This window comes from Neophocaena asiaeorientalis, unplaced genomic scaffold, assembly GCF_003031525.2.
Source record: "Neophocaena asiaeorientalis asiaeorientalis breed wild unplaced genomic scaffold, Neophocaena_asiaeorientalis_V1.1 scaffold469, whole genome shotgun sequence".
Classification (NCBI taxonomy): Eukaryota; Metazoa; Chordata; class Mammalia; order Artiodactyla; family Phocoenidae; genus Neophocaena; species Neophocaena asiaeorientalis.
The window spans coordinates 921,967-931,688 of NW_020172691.1; positions in this window are offsets into that span (position 1 = coordinate 921,967).

Sequence of the window (9,722 nt, forward strand, 5' to 3'; positions counted from 1 at the left end):
GAAACCGGTCTCTGGTGCCAAAAAGTTTGGGGACTGCTGGCACAGGGAACTCTACTCAGTGCTCTGTGGTGACCTAAATGGGAAGGAAATCTAAAGAAGAGGGGATGTATGTACACGTATGACTGATTCACTTTTCTGTGCAGCAGAAACTAACACAACATTGTAAAGCAACTATACTCCAATAAAAAAATAAAATAAAATATAAAAGAAAACAGAAAAACATCCTCAAAGTGAAGAGAAGAAATTAAGTAAAAAGATTATGGTCAACCTTTGATGAAAAAAACTGCAGCCCTGAGGTATGCGGACCTATACTAGGCTGTCGGTCTTTTTTAAAAAAAAAACAGTTTGCGGGGACTTCCTTAGTGGTGCAGTGGTTAAGAATCCGCCTGCCAATGCAGGGGACACGGGTTTGAGCCCTGGTCCCGGAAGATCGCACATGCCGCAGAGCAACTAAGCCCGAGTGCCACAACTCCTGAGCCTGTGCTCTAGAGCCCACGAGCCATAACTACTGAGCCCACATGCTGCAACTACTGAAGCCCGCGCGCCTAGAGCCCATGCTCTGCAACAAGAGAAGCCACCGCAATGAAAAGCCCACGCACCATAACGAAGAATAGCCCCCGCTTGCCACAAGTAGAGAAAGCCAGCGTGCAGCAACGAAGACCCAACACAGTCAAAAATAAACAAATTTTTTAAAAAAAGTTTTACTTTGATTTATGTTTTTATGGGAAATATATTTACATGGTTAAAAATTCAAAGGGTTTAAAAGGCTGTGCAGAAAACTTCTCTCCCCCAATCCTGTTGCGCAGGAAACAAATGACCCCATCTTAAGGCGGCCAATATTCTCAGTTGCAACCGATTCAGTGCTGAGAAACCCAGGCATCTGTGTTCACCTGTGAGCAGGTGTAAAGACACAATCCCCATTATTATTATTATTTTTTGACACATATAGTAGCTTTCAGCAACACTGCACTTGCGATCCTCTCATGCAACTCCTAGGGCTGGCCCACTGTTTGTGTACACAGTCCGCTCTTGCTGGACACTTAGGTTGTTTCCGCTGTGGGCGGGACAAAAACAACACTTGGGGCATTTACCACTTGTGGGCGGGACTTGAGGGGAAGATTCCTGGAAGCAGAGGATTCTAATGAGAAGATTCACGGGCCACATCCAGCAAACAGCGCAACCAGCGCAACTGTAGCCGACACCCCCGCCCCCAAACACACGCCACAGTGGGAACGAGGGGGACGCTGGGGCATGAGGTTACAGGAGATTTTTTTTTTTTCTCTCTTCTTCACTCTTTGATGTGTCTTCTGAGTTTTCGTTGGTTTTGCCAGGCAAAGGGAGTGTTTCACTGTTAGGATCAGCCAGAAGCTGAGATAAAACTAGATGCCTAAGGGAAGGCTGGCTATTAAAAATTAATGTTTGTGGGACTTCCCTGGTGGCTCAGTGGCTAAGAATCCACCTGCCAATGCAGGCGACACGGGTTCGAGCCCTGTTCTGGGAAGATCCCACATGCCATGGAGCAACTAAGCCGGTGCGTCACAGCTACTGAGCCTGCGCTCTAGAGCCCACGAGACACAACTACTGAAGCCCGCGCGCGTAGAGCCTGTGCTCTGCAGCAAAAGAAGCCACCGCAGTGAGAAGCCTGCGCACCGTAACGAAGGGTAGCACCCACTCCCCGCAACTGAAGAAAGCCCGCGAGGCTTCCCTGGTGGCGCAGTGGTTGAGAGTCTGCCTGCCGATGCAGGGGACGCGGGTTCGTGCCCCGGTCCGGGAGGATCCCCCATGCTGCGGACCGGCTGGGCCCGTGAGCCATGGTCACTGAGCCTGCGCTTCCGGAGCCTGTGCTCCGCAACGGGAGAGGCCACAGCAGTGAGTAGGCCCGCGTACCGCAAAAAAAAAAAGAAAGAAAGAAAGAAAAAAACCCGCGTGCAACAATGAAGACCCAACGTAGCCAAAAATTAAGTAATTGATTAATTTTTTAAAATTAATGTTTGTGCTTCTGGGTACAGACCCAAAAGAACTGAAAACAGGTACTCAAACAGATACCTGTACAGGAATGTTCACAGCAGCATGGTTCTCAGCAGCCAAAGGTAGAAGCAACATGCGTGGATCGATGGATGAACAAAACGCGGTCCATCCACACAGCTGAACGTTATTCAGCCTTATAAAGGAAGGAGATTCTGACACCTGCTACCATATGAATGAACCTTGAGGACATGATGCTCAGTGAGAGAAACCAGACACAGAAGGACAAATATTGTCTGAGTCCAGTCATGTGAGGTCCCAAGAGAAGTCACATCCACAGAGAAAGGAAGTAGATGGTGGGGGCCAGGGGCTGGGGGAGGGGCCGGGGAGTCAGTGTTTCTTGGGGACAGAGTTTCAGTTTGGGAAGATGAGAAAGTTCTGGAGATGATGGCGGGGACGGTTGCCCGACAATGTGAATGTGCTTAATGCCACTGAGCTGTGTGCTTAAAAATGGTTAAGATGGAAAATTTATAGTATGTGTATTTTAACACAATAAAATAAATAAAACTTTATGAAACCAGGAGGTGGAGGGAGGGCTGCAGGTGGTTGGGGGCAGTGCCAGGGTTCTGGGCTGAGACCCATGGAGTCACCCAGGACCTCACGCTCAGAAGAGCTGCACCCATGATTTACGGCTCTGTGGATTGTGTCTTGAAATTCCTCATAGTATTTGAGCAAGGGCATCTTCATTTTCATTCTGCACTGGGATCTGTACATTATGTGGCCAGTCTTGGTTCGGGGAAAGGACTCGAGGTCGGGGTCTGGGACCCTGAAGTCAGTGGAGAAACGCCACAATATGCAAGTTTGTCTTTGCCCCACCCTGAGGGGAGAGGATGAGACCCAGTCAGGAAGTGGGCTTCTGACAGGGCACGGAAGGAAGTGGGGGGAGGAGGGTCTGAAAATAGCACTTCTCACCCAGCTGATTGTGGGTGGGGACGGGGAGAGGGGCTTGGATGGGACTTTTCTGAGGAAGCCCCCTCCCCGGAACCCAGCCCTGCTCCTTCCCTGGACTCAGCCAGACCTTGCACCATGGCCCTACCAGCCCAGCCTCAGGAGTTGGGTTTCAAAGCAAAGAGGTGCCGGAGGACCACCCTAAGAGCTTGGATGAGGGTCCTCAAGAGAAGCAGAACCAACAGAATATATAAGGATACAAATATAGATATATTGTGGAGACTTCCCTGGCAGTCCAGTGGTTAAGACTCTGCGCTTCCAATGCAGGGGGTGGGTTCGATCCCTGGTCAGGAAACTAAGATCCCACATGTCGCATGGACAAAAAAATAAAGAAAGAAAATTTATTAATATATAGATATAGATATATTGCTACCCAGAAAGAGATGTATAATCAGTATTATGGAGGCTGAGAAGTCCCTCTATCTGGATCTACCGTCTACAAGCTGGACACCCAGGAGACCTGGTGCTATAAGGCCAAAGGCAGGAGGTGATGGATGGTCCTGCCAGCTGTCAGGCAGAAGGGACAGATTCTCCCTTTTTTGCCTTGCTTTTCATTCATGTCCACAATGGACTGGTTGATGCCCACTTAGGCGAGGGCCATCTGCTTTACGGGGTCCACCAATTCAAAGGACCACCTCATCCGGAAAGCCCTGCACAGACACACCCAGAAATCAAGTTTAAAAAATGAAGATATATTGGGAATTCCCTGGTGGTCCAGTGGTTAGGACTCGAAGCTTCCACTGCAGAGGGCGCGGGTTCAATCGCTGGTTGGGGAACTAAGATTCTGCAAGCCACCATGGTGAGGACAAAAAAGAAAAAAAAAAGAGATGTATCTTACAGAGCGTAATGTCGCACGACTTAATGAAATTACACACATACAGGCAAATGTCACGACGGTAAAAAGATCCACGGTGGCCAGGGGTCGGGGGATGGGGGGGATGACAGGTGGAGCACGGAGGGGTTTCAGGGAAGTGAAAATACTCTGTGTGATGCCATAATGATAGATGCCTCTCATTATGCATTTGTCCAAACCCGTAGAACGTTCACCAGGAACAGTGAAACCGAGTGTCAACTGCAGACAATGGCTGATAATGACGTGTCAGTGTAGGTTCATCCTTGTCACAAACGTCCCATCTGGTGGGGGATGTTGATAGTGGGGGAGGCTATGTGTGTGGGGGGGAGGGGAAGTGGGAAATCTCTGTATCTTCTGATCAATTTTTCTGGGAACCTAAAACTGCTCTGAGAAATTGTCTTTAGAAACTGCACACAGGGGGACTTCCTCGGTGGTGCAGTGGTTAAGAATCTGCCTGCCAATGCACGGGACGTGGGTTCGAGCCCTGGTCCGGGAAGATCCCACATGCCGCGGATCAGCTAAGCCCGTGCACCACAACTACTGAGCCTGCACTCTAGAGCCCACGTGCCAGAACTACTGAGCCCGAGTGCCACAACTACAGAAGCTCGCGCACCTAGAGCCCATGCTCCACAACAAGAGAAGCCACCGCAATGAGAAGCCCCTGCACTGCAATGAAGAGTAGCCCCTTCTCGCCGCAACTAGAGAAAGCCCACACCCAGCAACGAAGAACCAACGCAGCCAAAAATAAATGAATTTATTTTAAAAAACCGTTCAATTTTATTAATTGACATATATTAAATTCACAAATAGTCTAAATGAAGTCTTTCACAATGCACTGCATGATCCTAAGTCAAAATACAGATTTCAAGAATTCAGAAGCATTCTTGTTCTTCTGATGCACTGACCTAAGAATTATGATTTCTCTTTTTTTTTTGAAGTATACTTGATTTACAATATTGTGTTACTTACTGCTGTACAGCAAAGTGATTCAGTTATACATATATATACTTTTTTTTTTTTCCGGCCACACTGTGTAGCATGTGGGATTTTAGTTCCCTGACCAGGGATCAAACCTGTGCCCCCTTCAGTGGAAGCATGGAGTCTTAACCACTGGACTGCCAGGGAAGTACTTACATTCTTTTCTCTTAAATATATATTCTTTTTCACTATGGTTCATCATTGTTTATTACGCACCACCATTTCATGACCCATCTCTTGCAAATGGACACTTGGGTGGTTTCCACTTTGGGGCTATTATGAACACAGCTACTATGAGTCTTTTCCTGGTTGTGTGTATATATATATATTTTTTTTACTTTTGGCTGAGTTGGGTTCTCGCTGCTGTGCCCGGGCTTTCTTTAGTTGCAGTGAGCGGGGGCTACTCTTCGTTGCAGTGCACGGGTTTCTCATTGCAGTGGCTTGTCTTGCTGTGGAGCACGGGCTCTAGGTGTGCGGGCTTCTGTAGTTGTGGCTCGTGGGCTCTAGAGTGCAGGATCAGTAGTTGTGGCGCGCGGGCTTAGTTGCCCCGCGGCATGTGGGATCTTCCCCAACCAGGGCTCGAACTCATGTCCCTTGCATTGGCAGGCGGATTCTTAACCACTGAGCCACGAGGGAAGCCCGCACTCATATTTTATTGGGCACTGTATTCGTTTGCCTGGGCCGCCATAACACAGTACCACAGTCTGGGGGCTTAAACAACAGACATTGATTCTCTCCCAGTTCTGGAAGCTCCAAAGATTGATGTGTGGGCAGGGCTGGTTCCCTCTGAGGTCTCTCTCCTTGACAGCCATCTTCTCCCCATGTCATCCCTCTGTTCAATCCTGTGTCCTAATCTCCTCTTCTTACAAGGGCACCAGTCAGATGGGATTAGGGTCTAGACCCATTTTACCCTAATTAACTCTGTAAAGACCCTGTCTGCAAATACAGCCACATTCTGAGGTCCAGGCAATTAGGGCTTCAATGTATGCATCTAGGCAGACAAAATTTAGTCCCTAACAGACACCTACGCCTTCGGGAGCTTATTTGCTGGGTCACGGAATACCCATGAGTTTAGATTTTGTCCAAAATGCCAAATGGTTTTTCAGAGTAGCCGGGCTCTCTGGCTCCCTGGCTTCATCTCCTCCACCTGCCCCTGTTTTCCCCAAACTCAAATCCTAGGGAATCTTCCTGGTTTCAATGTGCAGAGCCAGGTCCTGCCTGGAATGCTTTTCCAACAGAAAACGTCTCATCGTTCAGGATTCAGGGAAAGTGTCACTCTGCGGAGATGCCTTCTGTTTTTTTTTTTTTTGCGTTACAGGGGCTTCTCACTGTTGTGGCCTCTCCCGTTGCGGAGCGCAGGCTCCGGACGCGCAGGCTCAGCGGCCATGGCTCACGGGCCCAGCCACTCCGCGGCACGTGGGATCTTCCCAGACCGGGGCACGAACCCATGTCCCCTGCATCGGCAGGCGGACTCTCAACCACGGCGCCACCAGGGAAGCCCAACCTTCTTGACCACTCCCTTTACCATGGCCACATGGTCATCCTGAAGGCAGCAACTACCTTCCATTCTCCGTAGAGCACTTCCTGTGACCTCATCTTTCTTTTTATTTTTCTTTTTGGCTGCACAACGTGGCATGCGGGATCTCAGTCCCCCGACCAGGGATTGAACCTGGGTCCCCTGAAGTGGAAGCTCGGAGTCCTAACCACTGAACTGCTTGTGAAGTCCCCATTTTATCTTACTTGGTTATTACCTGTCTCCTTCTACTGCTCGTGAGTACTCCTAGAACAGGGACCAAGTTTGCTGTCCACGCTCTATGTCCAAGCTCAGGAGAGAGCCTGGCACACAGCAGGCATTCCAACATCATAAGCCATCAGGGAAATGCAAATCCGAACCATGGTGAGATGGTACCGCATGCCCACTAGGACAGCTGCATTCAAAAAGGTAGATGATAACAAATGGTGAGGGTGTGGAGAAATCAGAACCTCACACGTGGCAAGTGGGAATGTAAGATGGAGCAGCCCCTGTGGACAATGGTCTGGCAGCTCCTCAAAAGGTTAAACACAAAATTGCCATATGATCCAGCAATTCTGCTCCTTGATACATGCCCACAAGAAATGAAAATGTATGCCCCATAAAAATGTATGCACACATACTCACAGCAGCATGATTCATAACCACCAAGAAGTGGACACAACCCAAATGTCCATAACTTGACGAATGAATAAACCAGTGTGGTCTGTCCACACACTATTACTCAGCAGTAAAAAGTAATGAAGCACTTTCACTAGAATGTGGATGAAACTTGAAAACATGATGCTCAGAGAAAGAAGCCAGTTACCAAAGGACAAATGCTGTCTGATCCATTTATATAACATTCCAGAACAGGCAAATCCACGGAGACAGAAAGTGGATTAGTGGTTGCCAGGGGCTGGGGAAGGGAGTGGGGAGTGACTGCTAATGAGGGGGGCAGGGTTCCTTTTGGGGTGATGAAAATCTTTAAAATAGATCCTGGTGCTGGTTGCACAACCTTGTGAAAACCACTGAATTGTACAATTTAAATGAGTGAATTGTAAGGCATGAAAATTATGTCTCAATACACATGTTACAAAACTTAGTCATTGTACCTAATTAATTAATCAATTTTAAAATGTAAGGCCGGGGCTTCCCTGGTGGCGCAGTGGTGGAGAGTCCGCCTGCCGATGCAGGGGACACGGGTTCGTGCCCCGGTCCGGGAAGATCCCACATGCCGCGGAGCGGCTAGGCCCGGAAGCCATGGCCGCTGAGCCTGCGCGTCCGGAGCCTGTGCTCCGCAACGGGAGAGGCCACAACAGTGAGAGGCCCGCGTACCCCAAAAAAAAAAAAAAAAAAAAAAAAAAGTAAGGCCAAAGGAGCCAGGGCCCCTCCCTCTGCCCCCCAAAGGTCAGATCTGGGAGTGATGATTTGACCCCAGCAGCTGGAGGCCCAAGAAGCAGCAGCAGATCCCCTGGGGTCACTTGCCTGGATCCTTCTCTGCAGAGGTGGGTTTGGGTCACGCCAGAAAAACTCAGTCATAGAGGTAAATACCATTGTATTGCAATATATTTTAAAAATCATAATTAATGCAGAAAACAAACTTATGGTTACCAAAGGGGAAAAGGGGGTGGGGGAGTAGGAGTTTGGGATTAGTAGTTACAAACTACTTTATATAAAATAAGTAAACAACAAGGTCCTACTGTATAGCACAAGGAACTATATTCAATATCCTGTAATAAATCATAATGGAAACAAATATGAAAAAGGATATGTATATATATGTATAACTGAATCACTTTGCTGTATACCAGAAATTAACACAACATTGTAAATCAAATACTTCAATTAAAAAAATTTTTTTAATTAAAAAAAAGATTAATGCAAAAAAGCCATGGTGGAGGAAATAAAATTTTGAATAAACACTCAGTTTCCTTATCTGAGAAAGGAAAAGAGAGGGTGGGAGCAAGACAGGCAATCTCCCAGCGGCTGCGGTTCCACCCCTACGAATCGGCCCCTGGGCAATTCCGCGGGGTCTGGGGCGCTCTGTCCGCCCCCTCCTCGCCCCCCATTCCAGCGGCCAGGACCGGCCTTATGCGCGCTGAAAGCTCTCAGGGCCCCGAGGCCCCGCCCCCAGGTCTGTCCATCACTCGCCACGGCCCGCCTCTAGGCCAATCGGTCCTCGCCACTGCTGCTCGAGACCAATAGAAAGCAGCCTTTCCAGGCGGAGGCGGGACGGGCAGCTAGTATGTCTCCGCATTTCTCGCGGAAGAGACGCGGCCAGGTGTTTGTACCTGCAGGATAGAGCAGAAGGCGGAAGGACAAGGGGCTCCCCCAGTCCCTGGCACAGTGGCACGGGCTTCTGCAGAAGGGCCCCCATTTCCTCAAGTCCCATACGGGCCTCCGTTTTAAAGGGGAGGGGTCTGCCGCCCCATAGATTCCTCCCAGACCCAGGGACTGGGTCTTTCCTTGTCCATGCTCGTCGCTGTCTTTGCAACATCCTTAGGCGGATAGGTCCTGTCATCATTCCCAACTTACAAAAGTTGGGGCTTGGAGGCTCGGAGCCCCAAGACCCTTGCCCAAGGTCCCCCACTATGATTAGCGTATCTGCTTGGCTCTGGGGCAAGAATTTCAGTCTAGACAGTAGACTGGGTGGATGATTCTTGCGGGGGGGCATCCTGGGCTCTTTGGGGTGTGGAGAGCATCCTTGGCCCCCCACCGACTGGATGTCAGGACCCCCGTCCCCCGGTCATGACAGTAACAAATGTCCCCAGACATCTCCCAGTGTCCCCTGGGGGGTTGGCAGGATTACCATGGGTGAGATTCACTGGATTAGGGGATTTCATGGACCACCCCCCCCAGGACAATGTACTCCATGACCATCTGACCTCCGAGGTCCTGGAATGCTGCACACATTTAAATACACACCTGAGTGGGAGGGAGAGGAGGAGACACAGACACTGAGGGTCACCCTGGTTTACCCTGTCTGACCATCGGGGATTTGTCCTGGTGCGTAGTGTGAGCAGGGACTCAATTGAGTCAGATTCCATTTTTCCCCCCAAATAGTGTGAGGCTTTTTAACCTCGGCACTGCTGATACTTGGAGCCAAATCGTTCTCTGAGTTGGGGCCCTTCTAGGCACCGTAGGGTGTTGAGCAGCATCCCTGGTCCCCACCTGCACGATGCCTGGAGGACTCCCCAATTGTGGAAAATGTTGGGGAGCAAACGTGGTTGAAGACTGCTGCTCAGGGCTGGAGGGGTATTCCCCGGGGACCCCGCTGAAGCACAGAAGGCCCGGCCTCGCTCCAAGCCTCTGATTCCGCAGGTTTGAGGTGGGGCCCAAGGAGCTGCATTTCTAAAGGACCTCAGGTGATGCAGGTGTTGCTGGTGGTGGGGAATCCCTCTCTGT